The 15,159-nt window shown below is 36.0% G+C and overlaps 1 protein-coding gene across 4 annotated transcripts in view; it reads right to left on the bottom strand.

Annotated features, from left to right (window-relative positions):
- Positions 1–15,159, bottom strand: part of CHODL (chondrolectin) — a 243,683-nt gene that overhangs the window by 68,804 nt on the left and 159,720 nt on the right. Inside the window, exon 1 of one of the 4 annotated variants that reach the window (XM_033123040.1) lies at positions 13,332–13,351. The exons of the other annotated variants lie outside the window; for them this stretch is intronic. The gene's annotated coding sequence lies outside the window, so the exon portion shown is untranslated. Of the gene's footprint in view, positions 1–13,331; positions 13,352–15,159 lie in introns of those variants that run through there. 4 annotated transcript variants of the gene reach the window in all.

The following is a 15,159-nucleotide window of genomic DNA, read 5'->3' as shown; positions in this document are numbered from 1 at the left end:
AACCACTCTGAGTGCCCCCTGAGGACGTGTTAAGGCTGTGGAGAAGGAGCTCAGGTCTTGGAGCCACCTAGACCTGGACTCGAGTCCTGATGTCTGTCTTCAACTTACTCTTTTGGCACATCCTTGGTGATATCCTTAAATTATCTTTATTCATTATGAATTTAAAAATTAATGTTCTAAGTAGTGTTCTTGTGAATTAAAACTGGTAATTGTGTGTTGCTAATAGGAATGTAAAATGGTACAGCTGTTTTGGCAAACAGTCCGGCACTTCACTAAAAGGTGAAACACAGTTAACATATGACCCAGCCATTCGACTACTAGGATATATACCCAAGAAAATTGAAAACGTACTTCCACAGCATAAGGAATAATCAGTGGAATTGTAATAGCTACAGACGATGTCAGAGGGGTAGTAGATTGGGGGGGGGAGGTTATCACTTTCTGAGGGGTATAATGTCTAACTATTACATTGTTTTATACATCTGAAACTAATAATAATTTTTTTTTAAAGTTGAGCAGAAAAAAAATGTATACACGAATTTTTATAGCAGCATTAACAGTAGTCAAAAGTGGAAACAACTGACACACAAGTCTATCAGCTGATGAATAAACAGAATGTGATATAGTCATTCAATGGCATATCACCGAGCAATAAAAATGAATGAAGTATTGCTATATACTACAATATGGATCGGCCTTAAATATATTACCTAAGTGAGAGAAGCCAGTCACATTAAAAAAAACATATATTGTATGATTCTATTTATGTGAAATGTATAGAATAGGCAAATCTATAGAGACAGAATGTACATTAGTGGTTGCCTAGGGCTGAGGAGAATGGGAAGGGACAGTTAACAGGTACAGGGTTTCTTTTGGATGTGATGAAAAGTCCTAAAATTACATATTAGTGATGATTGCACAGCTCTATGACTATACTAAAAATCATTAAATTTTACACTTTAAAAGGGTAAGCTTTATGGTATACAAATTATATTTTAATAAAATTCTTTTAACAAGTGATAATGTGTGAAAAATATACATATCAATTCATAATTCATTTGTGCCAGGCTAAGTTTTATATATGAACTTTCCCTTCATATTTTCATTTATAGCACATTATCCTACCTTAAAATAGGAATAAAATGATAAATAATATTCTGAGTGCTATTTAAATGACTTAAATAATATCAGTAATACTGAGTAGTAATGATATTATTAGGAAAAAAGTATTGCTATTAATTATAACTTATTTATCATTGACTATGTACCAGGCACTGGGCTAAGTATTATGTTTTCATTAATTAATATTCATAATAATCCTACGAGAGGTGATATTAATCTGTCTTTACATATGAGGAAGTTCAGGCTCAGAACACTTTTTGATTAATTGCCCCAATTTATAAGTCTAGTAAATAGCAGAGGAGATAAACCCAATTGTACTGATTCCATGGGTCAAACTCTTAAACAACATGCAGCCTTCCCTGCAGTGGCCTGATGGATGTGTGTGACTGGTCACAGAACACTTTGCTTGACTATGCCGTTAGCATTTCCCCCATTATTTTAGGTGAATTCACCATATAAACCAGTCTGAACAACGCTGTCTCTTCTGCAGATTTTCAGTACCCCTGAGATACCCTAAGAGAACATTCAACTACCTTCTGAGTTAGCTTCATAATGAAGTTACCTTCATTATGAATACATAATGATATGTATTCTCTCAATTACCAATTTCTATTGCTACCAACCAGTTCAATACCAGCAGGCTTAACAGCACCCCTTCACAATGATAATAATGAAGTCTAATCGTGCATCCATCACAGAGCACCAACTGGGTCACCACCAGGATTTCGACCAATGCATGACATCTCAGCAACATTGGCAGGAGTCTTTCCAAGATAATATAGTGCAGGTAAATTAATAATTATGTATTAATGAACTGTCGGAAGACAATACAACATTACTTCTATCTTGAACTGTGGATTTCTAAAAAAAATTGTAACAAAAAAGGTGCATCTCACAAAGTAGAGCCTTTTCTTAAAAGGTTGCCAATAATAATACAAGTTAACACTCATCAAAACGCTAACTATAACCAGTGTTGGTGCTTTACACATGTCATCTAATTTAATCCTAAAACAATACTGCAAACCACATACCGTTATTATTCTCCTCTTTTTACAGATGTGGAATTGGGACAGAAGGAAGTGGCTGAGTCAGGATATCAGGCAGTCTAGCTTACAGCCCATACTCTCAACCACTACACTATAGTGACTCCATGTGCTTAAAATTAGTTTCAGTTAATAAAAATCATTAAACAATGTCAGCATACAATCCATGTACAAGAAAGTTCTATCTAAGAAACTAATTTAAAAATCAGTGTTGAGATGAACATTTCAGAAAATAAATGGAAGCATTTTCAGATTCTGATTCATTTGCTACATGTGTATCTAAATATTTTCCGATATTGCCAGTATAAAGAGTTTGCTTTTAGTAATTTAATAAGTCCTTTATGAAGTAGAAGGAAAGGAGAGTGGAGGAAAAGAAATGTTATTATCACAACTAATTGATTCCTGAATAGTAACAGAAACAGTCAAGTCAAGATGAAATGAAGGCCTCTTGATTTATTAACCCCCAAAAGCTGTTCTTAGGTTAAATAAGGGTAAAATTGCCCAACTCTAGCCTGGTAGCAATAAGGAAGCAAAGACAAGTTTCTAGAAGTCTGGAGTAGGTTTTCTGAGAAACTCTGAAACAAGATCCATAAAACTGGTTTGGGCTGATCCTTACAAATCTGAAGCCACAAACCAAGAGGCAAAATTGAATCGGTTCAGAATAATGAGTATAACGGCTGACATGATTTCAAGGCGGGATTCTGATCAATGAGCAGAGTTAGGACTAGAGGCAGAAATGGGCCAGAACTGGGTCAAATAGCAGTAGAACAGACGGAGGACAAAGCAGGTAACTGGCTGAGACCTTTGCCAAGCAGCTGGGTGTTCCTGCACCACCTCAAAACTCCACAAATGGGGGTTTTCAACCCAAGACCTTGAGTATATTGAGGTTTCGATTGTTTTAAAGCAGTATCTAAGGATGGATCTACGTGTTGGGTGGCAGTCAGCTTTCTTTTTAACAGTCTTCAATTCTTATCAACAGAAGACAGGGTTTTTGGAAGACTGGCAAGAATGAGGTAAGCTTCCGGGAGACATTACTTTATTATCCCCAAACTCTGGTATCATTCCACAGTAGAGTAACGTGGTATATTTCTTAAAGGTGAGACGCAATAGGAACAGGAAAAACTAAGGTAATTATAGTAATTCCAAATATAGTTTATGAAACTATAGTAATGAGTATGATATGAATTGATGACAATCTGAAATTCAAGCTCATGAATTTTTTGGACAAGAAAGGGAAAAAGATAAAGCAAACTACTACAAAGCTTAAAATACTATCTGTAGTTACTTTCCCCTCTCACCTTTTCATGTCACTAAAACACACAGATAATCTTATGGGAATCCTGCTGAGTGCAGGTTATCCAATAGCCTTGTGAAAAACATCTAACTTGTATCCTTTATACAGTTATGAAATTTCTATCACAAAATATCATTTGAATTATAAGATGATATCATAAAAATGTAGCTTTACAGTTAAAGAATTAGTTCAAAGCTCTCTAAATTCATTATTACCAACCATAAGCCCAATGGCTGAGACTGATGGCCTAGTCACTTTCTCAAGGTTTGTATCTATTCTGGGAACTATTAATAGATAGGGAACGAAAGTGTTGAAAAACATCACTGCAGTGGTAATCTTGCTAGAAATAAATATTTTCATTTGGACCAAGTACATAGCGTTTTTTTCAAAGATTAGCAAATTTGTTTATCAACTGACATTCTAAACCAATCGAATAAACTTAATTGGCTTTTCCTGAGAGTGTTTTATAAATAATTTACTGATGAATAAACTCAGTTGATTTTTATTAAAAGCATATTTTAAACAATTTACCAGTGTTGTAAATTAGATAATTGATATAATCTTAAATACATTTCAAAATCAACAAAATTGTGGTAATTAGTTAAATCTAGGGAAACAACCTGTTGACTATACTGGCTTCATTTTGTTTATAAATGTTGGCACATTTTCTGGCACTATGAGGCATCTATGAAGTGTCTGAGCATTTCAGTTTTGAGTCCAAAAAATCATGCCCTATGTGAAATAGATTCATACTATATTGTCCAGTGTGGCACAACTTCATGATTTCCATTAAGATAGAGTCAAAATTTTGTGAGTTTTGTGAGTAATTTCGTGAGTTTTGCCTGTTAAGAATTATGCTGAAATACATACAGGATAAACAAAAAAAGCAAATAACAAATGTCTGCATAATATAAAGAGCTAGACTGTAGAATAAGAAGGACCTAGATTTAAATCTCAGCTGTTCAATTTTTTTTGCTGTTTTACAATTTTAAACAACTTACATTTTTTTCAACCTCAGTTTGTTAAATAGAAAAATAGATTTAATGTTGCCTACCTTGCAGGCTTGTTAGGAGGATTTACAATAATATATATAACTCCCTTAGTGTGGCACTTACAACTCAATGAAAACTCTAGAAATTTCTGCTCTGATGAACGTTGTTTGTATTATTATTATCACACTTGAGATTCTTTGGATAAATCAGAAATTGTGGTATACTCTTCATTTAAATTCTTTATATCTTCATCTAATTTAAAACATATTTTATGTTATCAACAGCTAAATTCTTCTATTCTCCCTCGCAAGTAGGTCCTGAATCTTTTTCCAACTCTACTCTTAATTTTATTTATTCTGGGCTTACATAATAAAAGCCTTTCTTCAAACTCTTTACAATACCCTTTTATCATCTGTACCTTGTGATATGGCCATGCACACAGTTTAATATAAAATACTTTCACATTTATTAATAAATAAAATTGTTATTTCTCCCCAGTAATTAGAAAATAAGTTTTGCACTGTGCCCCAAATACTGTATTAGGTTCAGTGGAGACCAAAAACGTGTCTAAACTTTGGGAACTTACAATCTGGTGTAGGATACAGATGTTACCCTGATGAGCAATAGAGAGGGACAGCATGCCAGAAGAATACATAAAAGTTACAATTACAGCTTTTTTTCTGGTAATATTAAATATGTGACAGAGGAAAATGAAATTAATTTTAAAAAAACTGTTCTGGTAACAAACTACGAAGATGAAGTTGAAAATCACAATAGATATCGTAAAGAATGGCAAAATTCTACAATCTGCTGAATGTGAAATAAACTCAGAAAGCAATAAACAGGAAAAACAATTAAGGGATTGTGATTCAATAGACACTTGTTGCTCAAATTAAATGAATGCCACTCTATGGTTTATTCACAGATGTTTATGCGGTAAGGACTGACTCTGGCTTCCTGTTGGGAAATCACTGCCCCTCTTTGCTAGTCCCCAGTACCTCTAATGGATGCAAATCCTATTTGAATCAGTGGAACCCAACTTCTAACCCCATCCCCCAAACCTAGTTCCCCTACTGTGTTTGTGAGTTATTACCCATTTCACAGTCCAAAACTCTCTGGAAATAATTGATTCCTTCTAATCCCTTACCCCTCTCACAACCTATGGGATTTTCCTTTCCTTTCTGCAGTGAGTGTTGTGTCTATTTCCCTCCTTGGCCTCCTCGTGTTACCTGTCTTGTGGGTCACACCCTCACACCCTCATCTCATCTTGACCACCTTCCTAAATTGTTATCCCTACCTCCAAGCTGTCTTCTCCTTTCCTTCCTTCATGCTTTCCTACATCCCAACTCTTATCATAATACTCTTCCATTTCAATAAACCCCTTTGGGTTCCCAAATTCCAATAAAGTTTAATCTGTTTAGGCTTACTATAAAAACACATTTGTTTCTAGCACACTATTCTGCAATGATAATTAATCTTGGGAAAGAATACTGATGTTTGCTTGATTCCAAGGATAATAGATGGCATCAGATGAAGAGGCCTTTAAAAACTCACACAAAAACTTATGCTACTTTGAAGGAAGTATTTTTTGCCAGCACAAAGGAACCAACGGTCCATTCATTTACTAGTATATTTGTCTTGGAAAAAGGGGTCTATTCATTCGTATGGATTTAAATATAACAAATATATTGTTATTTCCCAATTTCTTTCTCTATGCTCAGACTTCTCAGTTCCCAATCTGTGTATTCAACTACCTACTAGACATCTCTATAGATGTCTAAAAACTTTTGACAAAATTAACATATCCAAAACTGAACTTTTGATTTCCCCCGCAACCACCAAAAGTGTGTTTCCCCCACTACCACTGTGATATCTTCTTTAGCTTTCTAAAAAGCCAAAGTCTTTTGTGCCTTAATAATCTTTCAAATATCTAGAATGCACTGCCAGCCACTCTCTGTTTCTTTCTTAAAATTCAAGGTTAGTTTGAATGTCACTTCCTCAAAGAGGCCTTTCCTGATTATTCAATAAAATGAAGTGACTTCTTTGATATGCTCTTTTCTCGGTATTCAATTTTACAGAATCGGTTACAGTACTTAAAGAATTTCTATTTCACAGAATTTGTTACAATATGTCATCTACTGGTTGCTTTTTTATATGTCTCCATTATCAGACTATAAATTCTATGCGGGCAAGGACCATATCTTTCCTTTTCAATAATATATATCCAGTGTCTTGCATAGGACCTGGTACACAGTAATATCTTTGAAAACATTTACTAAATGAATAAAGAAAAAAGAAGAAAAAAGCACTAGATGACTGTGTTAGATTTCATTTGTAAGTGAGAATTCCCTTATTAGCTAGCTACTTTTAAATTGCATCTGTACTGCAATTTTGGAAACCTCAGTATATGTAAGAGCAGGAAAGTCACATTATAGAGTAATTGTTTTAACAAAAGAAAATTACTATTTCATACCATATTCTCTTTGGTTTAAGTGCTTTACAGATACAACTACTTAATCCTCTCTACATACTTATGGAGTAGCAACTCATATCATGTGCGTTTTACAAATAAAGAAACTGAAGGGCAAGTTTATGTCTTGCCCAAAGTGCACAGTTAAAAGTAGAAAGTCCAGGCTTTGAGCACAGGCAATCTGGCTTCAGAGTCTGCATGCTCAACCACTATAATTATGCCAAAATGCCTCCATATCTAGGCCTCTCTCTTAGCATTTCAAATGTTAATTTGGGAAAAAAAACAAACACAAAAACCCAGCATCGTGTATGTAAGCCCTCAGGCCTGCATCTATGGTATAAAATGAAGTACAATCACATACCCATCCAGGCCCGACAAACAACCTCGGCCAGATTAGAATGTGAGTCCATTTTTCCCTCACTGACTTAAATGGAACCTGTTTAGTCCAGTCCTTTCTAATTAGAAAAAGCCATTTCATCATTTTCAACATTTTTTTTTTGTAAAATCATACATTCATCCATTGGTCATCTTCCAAAGCTGTCAGCAAAAACTGTGTCTTCAAAAAAACAACACCGTAAGAAAAGCTTATAAACCTGGCCTTAAATGTGAAAGTTGATGGCTAAGAGCAACTGTGTTTCATAATCCCAAGTGGCCCTTAAAGAACTTTAGAATTATTGATACCATAAAAATTTCATTTAATTACAACTTTAGCATTAAGATTCAAGGAAAACTAGTAGATATTAAATCAAATTCTTGGAATAGCACTTTACCTAGTATAAAAAAAAACTTAATTGCAAGAAATAATCCCTTTGTGTGACTTACATATAATTTTCAAATATAATCACTACATACTAAGTGTTGCTTTGGGGGGAAAAAAAGGATTCCCTTATCAAAATGTGAATGTTAGTCAAAGGGGAAATTATCCTGGGTAAAACTACATGAGCAGGTAAGCTCTTTCACAGCGGATCCAGTGTTTAGAGCTGTAGGAAGTCAGAAGGATACTGACCTGCTGGTGTCAAAAAAACAAATTGCCATGCTATGCACTGCTTATGAAGAGGGGTGGCCACTAGGAGCTGAGAACCTCGGTCTTACAATACAGGGTCCTGAATTCTGCCAGCAGTCTGAGTGAGCGTGGAGAGAACCACAAGCTTGAGATGAGAAGCCAGCCCCGGATGACATCTTGTTTTCAGCCTTTTGAGACCGAGCAGAGGACCCTATTGTGCAGTGCTCAGACTTCAGACCTACAAAATGGTGACAGGATGAATGGTGGTTGTTTCAAGCCATGACACTTGTCGTTGTTTTGCAGCAAAGAAAATTAATATACTAGAAGATGGGACGCCTGGAAATCTATTCCTCCACAAAAGCAGTAAGAACACCAACAAAAATTCTCAAAATTAACTTTCAGAACTCTAGAAATAACCAAAGAATTATACCAATCTGAGGAGTGCTTATTCCAGGAAAACAGCTGAGTCTTGATAAGAACAGTTGGCTTTGTTGTGTCCTAATGTGCATTATTCCATCACCTTCTCCCCAGCTCTGCAGTAGCCTTGAAAATCAACAGTATTACAACTAAGAGAGCTAAGAAAACTGGCAACCTATCAACCAACGGATGGGGCAAAACAGGTTTAGAACTGTTTTGAACCAAAAAGCCCCAATCCCAGAGAATTATCTGGCTACTCCCTGGAAATCTACACTTACAGGACTTGACCTGACTTAGGACTCTTTCAGTGCAAATAACCTTTTCCTAGGTTTTTTGTCAGGGGAAAAAAAAAAAAACAGTTGCAATTGTCTAACACCATACCTGCTTAAGTCAGACATGACCAACGGAGCATACAAGAGGCTTAAAAATGGGTGGGGGGAGGGACGGGGACTTAAAAGGGATGAGATGCCTGTAGGAGAATTTGAAAAATTCTGAAATACTCCCGGTGATCTAGAAGGTCATGAAAACGTGGTCATGCCTACTAGAAGCCTAAGAAGCCCATCCTCTCTCATCTGTAGCTAACCCTAAGGAAATGCACAAGCAAGAAGTAAAAGCAAAGCTAAGTTATAAATCAATTGATGCCCCCGTATTCAGAGTCACTTAGAAAAGGGTGGGAGACTTATCCTTTCAAGACATAGGAAAACTCTGTCCAATAATTAGCTAACCACTAACTGAGCAGAGAATCAGTGGCCACACATGACAAAGAATACAAACCAGAAGCATCAACAACAACAAACAATGGAGAGATCATGGGGAGGGAGGTCTGATTTTCAGATGTCCCGTTATTTAAAATGTCCAATTTCTGGGGGGATGGGTGAAAAACGGGAAGCGACTAAGATGTACAAATTGCCAGTTACAAAAACAGTCACAGGGATGCGAAGTACAGCATAGAGAATACGTCAATAATATTATAATAACTATGTATTGTGTCAAATGGGTACTAGACTTATTGGGGTGGTCACTTTGTAAGTTATATAAATGTCTAATCACACTGTTTTATACTGGAAACTAATATTGTATGTCAACTGTAATTGAAAAAAATTAAAAAATAAAACAAAATGTCCAATTTCCAAATAACAAATTTCAAGACATGCAAAGAAACATGTATACACTGGAGTTACTAAACAAAGATTTTAAAACAGCGATTATATTGAAAGAATTAAAGGAAACCATGTCTAAAGACCAAAGGAAAGTATGAGAATGTTTCATTAAACAGAGAATATCAATAAATAAAAAACATAAAAAAGAATCAAATAAAAATTCTAGAGTTGAAAAACCCCAACCATCCAAGAGAGATAACCAACATAAGCAAAAGTAAGGAAACAATAAAAATTAGAGCAGAAATAAGTGAAACCACTCAAAATGTAAGATGGAAAATTCCAAAAAGTAGGATACCTGGCTAATAATGCAATTTCAGCCTTGTGAAACTCTGAGCAGAGAACCCAGCTAAGCTGAGCATAGTTTCTGATTTATAGACACCATAAGATGATTTTTTGTTTTAAACCCTAAGTTGCTGATAACTTGTGATACTGAATAGAAAACTAATACACATTCTCATTAAAGTTAATAAAACAAAAACTTCCAATTCAATATTCATCTTGAAATAATGTGGCAGGTCGCAGTCTCCCCAAAATGGCCAAAATAGTAATTTTAATCTCACATGTTCTTCTAGAACTTTGTCATTCTTTCATCGAGAGATAGAGATTCCCTGTCCTAGAAACTCGGTAGATTTTTGTGACACTCTTAATGCCTACAGAAGTGATACTGTATGAAATCTGAGGTTAGGTCCTAAAAGGCAGTTTGGATTTCACTTGGTTCTCTCCCTCTTGGAACTCTCACTCTTGGAAGCCAGCCACTATGTTGCAAAGAGGCCTGTTGTCCAGATTTCTAGCCACTTCTGTTGCCATGAGTAGAGCAGAGATGAGGTACCCTTGTCAACTACTGTCCAAATTGCAGATTCCTGAACAAAATAAGTGTTATTGCTGTGTTAATCCATTCAATTTTGAGATGTTTAATGCAGCAATAGATACCAAAATAATAAAATGAAAATGAAAATCTTTAAAGATTGAAAGGGAGCAGAATTATCTTTATTTGAAATGGTAAAGTACATTATTATGAAACAAAAAATCTAAATGGATCAACTAAAATAAAATCAAATATAAAATACCTTAAGTGGACTTCATGATGGTTAGTTAACTTATGGGTCGAGAGGTAATAATAATTACTTGTACGAGTGCAGCGGTTCTCAACAGGAGTTGACTTTTCCCACCAGAGGACAACTGCCAATATCTGGAGATTTGGGGGCTCACACCCTGAGGAGTGCTACTGGCATCTAGTGGGTAGAGGCTAGGGATTTTACTAAACATATTACAACACACAAGACAAAGAATTATCTGGTCCAAAGGAGTGATAATACCAAGCTTGAGAAACATTGGACGAGAGTAATGGCAATGGAAAAGGAAAGAAGTGGGCACATTTAATCAGAGGTAGAATTAACAGAATTGCTTGTGTGAGATGATGGAAAGGGAGGGACACTGGTTAACTCCTGGATTTTTGCCTTGAGTGACCAGATGGATATTGGAACTGTTAGTAAGAAAGGGAGAACTAAGGGACAAAGATTTCTGTGTTTGGAATAATCAACAGCTTTGTTATAGCCAATTTAAATTTGAGACAACCATTACAAATCCAAGTAGAGAGAACAATTAAGACGTTGGACAGACAAGTTTGGAGCTGTGGAAAGACCAGAACTAGTGATACACACTTAGATTCCTTAGAATATTTCTCTGCCAATCCTCACAAAAATTTTATGATGTGGGTGTCTAATCATCCAACGTTTTAGGAAACAGAGGCTCAGGGAGAAGTTCAATCATTGAGTTAGCGGTTGCCAAATCTAACATTTGAAACCAGGTTTGTCAAATTCTAAAGCCTTTGCTTTTAACCACCAAGAACCAGAAGCTGAAGTGACTACACCAGCCAAAAGAACCAGACTTCTAGGTTGTCTAGATAGCAAAATGTGTAGAACGAAGAGTATTATTATCAGATCTCTGACTTCCGACCACGGTCTAGATCCCACTCAGACTGCAGCCGTTTTTAAGTACCACTGCATTTTGTGTGCTTGCTTTAGATTGAATTCCTGGCTTCATGCTTGAAATCAAAGTATCTTAATTAAATCTCTCCTGTAGATTTGAATTTACTTGCCATCTGGAATGCAGAAGCAGCTCAGAGACTTTTAACTTAATTGGGGTGCAAGCCCTTTTGTTTGGCCCCCGTGCTGTTTGGCAGCCCCGGTCCTGTAGCCTCTGTCTGGAGCAAGCTTCCCTTTAGACTGCAGTCAGCAAAATGAGACATCAGGAAAAGTGCTGATGCCTGAACCACTGCAACCCCAAACCACTTAATTAATATACAGGTTTAATGCATTTGGTAATTAAAATTTAATTCTTTTAAGATGTACAATAGAAACAATTCCTTTTGCAAGCATTTAATCCATTGTTCGGCTAACAATAAAGTTGAAAAGGGAATTGAAATGAAGTTGTTCCTCCTTTTTAACCATTAATTATACCCAGATCAGTAAAATGATAGCATGTGCTTAGCCCTGGCTGATTGATCAACATTTTTGCTGACTTCTGAGGCTTCTCTTTTAGAGAGAAAGCTCTTTCATCACAGAAAACCTGTGTGTGCAGAGAAGCCCCTATAAAAACATGTTTTATCATTGAAGTCTAAACAATACTTCAAGAAATTCGAGCTATCCCTCAAACAGGCAAACAAAAAACTCAGTATGAGGATTTAAGTTAGTAGATCGAGTATGGTCCAAACCATATTGTCATCCTCCTGAGACTCTTAAGTAATTTACCGAAAGAGATCATAATATCCCACTTGAAAAAAAAATCCAGTATCCATTTAGTAAGAAAGTATAGAGCCTAATGGAATTTCGGTCCCTAAGTATATCCTGCTCAAAACAAAAACAACAACAAAAACGAAAAATGCTTCCCTGTCAAATAAATTTGAAAAATAGTGCCTTTCCTAGCCACTCTCTAGGAGAAACACAATTCAATTAGCATTTTAAAGCTCTGAAAAACAATTCTGCAGTATAACTAAAAACAAAAAAAAATGTCTTACTTTGTTTAAGCCAGTATTTCCAAGCTATGGAACTATTTTAAAAAGTGACACCTATGAAGATCCTGCAGAACGAATATTACAAGAAACATGTTTGGGGAAACACTTGACTTTTTCCCCAAAACTTCGACATTTCTTCATTTAGTAATGCTATTAAAGCGAGAGTAAAGAATTTTAACTGCTTTATAATAATTCATCTATTTAATAATTATTTATTTACATATATGTACCAAAAGTCATACACAAAAATATTCATTGCTGAACTATTTATAATGGCCCCAAACTATAAACATCCCAATGTCCTTCAACAGTAGAATGGATAAATATATGTGGTATAAGGATTCAATGGAACACAGTACAGCAATGAAAATGAAAGACGGAGGCACATGAGAATTTGCACAAATCACATGAACATAATATATTGAGTCAAAAAAGACACAGAATACATATATATGATTTTACTTACTTGAAGTTCAAAAACAGGTGTTTTGGGTTGAAGTGTGTTCTGCCCCCAACTCATATGTTAAAGTCCTAACCTCCAGTACCTCAGAATGTGACCTTATTTGTAAATAGGGTCGCTACAAATGTAATTAATTATGATGAGGTCATACTAGACCAGTATCCATATAAAAGGGGAAATTTGGGCACAGAGACATACGCACTGGGAGGATGCCATGTGAAGATAAAGGCAGAGATGGGGTGATGCTTCCACAAGCCAAAGAATGTCAAAGATTGCCATCAAATTACCAGAAGCTAAGGGAAAGGGATGGAGCAGATTCTCCCCACAGCCTTCAGAAGGAACCAACACTGCACATACCTCGATCTTGGACTTGCAGATCTCCAGAAGAGACAATAACTTTCATTTGTTTAAGCCACCCAGTTTGTGGTACTTTCTTATGGTAACCCAAGAAAACTGTCAATACAAGAGGCAAAACCAATTCACAGCATTAGAAGTCAGGACAGTGAGGAGAGGGAACAGTAACTCACCGAGAATTTGGAAGAGGGAGCATGATGTGCTTCTGGAGAGGGGACAATATCTTCATCTGAATGCAGGGTACGTGTGTATGTCATTTCGTGAAAGCTCAACCAGGATTTGTGCACTTTTCAGTGGCAGGTTATACTTTAGTAAATTTTTTTTAAAATAAATATTGGCCAGTGGACAGTAACTTTCAGCTTAGAAGGAGATGCAGACAAGGGAAAGGGAAATGAGAGTAGGGAAATAACTTCTGATGAAGGGTTCAGTACAAGCGCAGTAGAATCACACTGAATCTTGGGGGCAGGGGTTGTCGAGGGAAAGACTTCTCAAAGGAATCCCATGACAGAAAGGTAGAGCTTGAAGAACCGGTAAGATGAATGGAAAATATGTTACATATTTTCAGCAAACAGCATGTGAAAGAATAAGGAAAGAAAAGTAAAAGCAAAAATAAGTGAGAAAGAGCATGACCCATGGAAGGAGCTAAAAGTAGTTCCATGTGGTTAAAGCACAGAGCGGAAAGTGTGGAGTATGTAAGGGGAGCTGGGAGAACAGAACAACAGCTAGGAAATGGAGGGCTTTGGAAGAAGCCGTGAAGCTTTGTGGGTATGACTACCATTTAATTGAATCGGATCATTTTAAGTATCATACATTCAAATACTAGAAAACAACCTGTATAAATTCATAAAAATATGCCCTTCTTTCTGCAAGGGGAAAGTGAACTCTGCAAATTCCAGGAAAGGATTCTTTTTCAACCTAATCACAGGGTAGGTTTCACAGTTTATGGAGAGAATCCAAACTAAAGACAGGATGCATATTTTACACTTTTAAAAAGAAATAAAAAACTTTCACCTAAAAGATAATTTAGAGGTCAGTTCAAAGAGCGTTAGTTTTAAAGTTAAATTCACCTTCCTTTGAGAACTTGTTTTCAATTGCTATTGTAACATTTTACCACAAACTTACTGACTTAAATAAACACAATTTTTCTATCCAGCAGTTCTGTACATATAAAGTCTGATGAGCGTCTCACTGGACTAAAAGCAGCGTGTCAGCAGGGACAGATTCCTTTCTAGAAACTCTAGGGAAGAATCCATTTCCTTATCTTTTCCAGCTTCTAGAAGTTGTCCCTCTTCCTTGGTTCATGGTCCCCTTCCTCCATCTTCAAAACCAGCCATGACAAGTCAAGTCCTTCTCACATCACCATCCATCGGGCCCTCTGAGTATAGCTAGGAAAGATGCTCCATTTTGAAGATTTCACCATGGGATTATATTGGGCCCACGTGCATAACTCCCATCTCAAGATCCTTAATCTAATTACATATACAAAGCACCTTTTCATTTAAAGTAACATATTCACAGGTTCTGAGTAAGGACATGTACATCTTGGGGAGGGGGCCTTATCCCGCCTACTGCAATGCTGAATACAATACAGGAGGCTCTCAAAAATTGTTGTCTTAAATGCTCTTCTTTTCGATTTTTTTCCAATTTTATTGAAATATAATTGACATACAATACTGTACAAGTTTTGTTTTGTTTTGTTTTATTAAGAATCAAGTCACTGGCGTGGAAAATTCACACCGACGTCATCCCCAAAACTAAGGGTTTCAATGTCTGATAAGCCTTCTTTTGAAAAGGAAAAAAAAAGTATATCAAAACAGCAGACCTCATATGG

The sequence above is a fragment of the Rhinolophus ferrumequinum genome, chromosome 2 (assembly GCF_004115265.2).
Source record: "Rhinolophus ferrumequinum isolate MPI-CBG mRhiFer1 chromosome 2, mRhiFer1_v1.p, whole genome shotgun sequence".
In the NCBI taxonomy this organism is placed as follows: domain Eukaryota; kingdom Metazoa; phylum Chordata; class Mammalia; order Chiroptera; family Rhinolophidae; genus Rhinolophus; species Rhinolophus ferrumequinum.
This window is presented reverse-complemented; position numbering and strand designations above follow the sequence as displayed.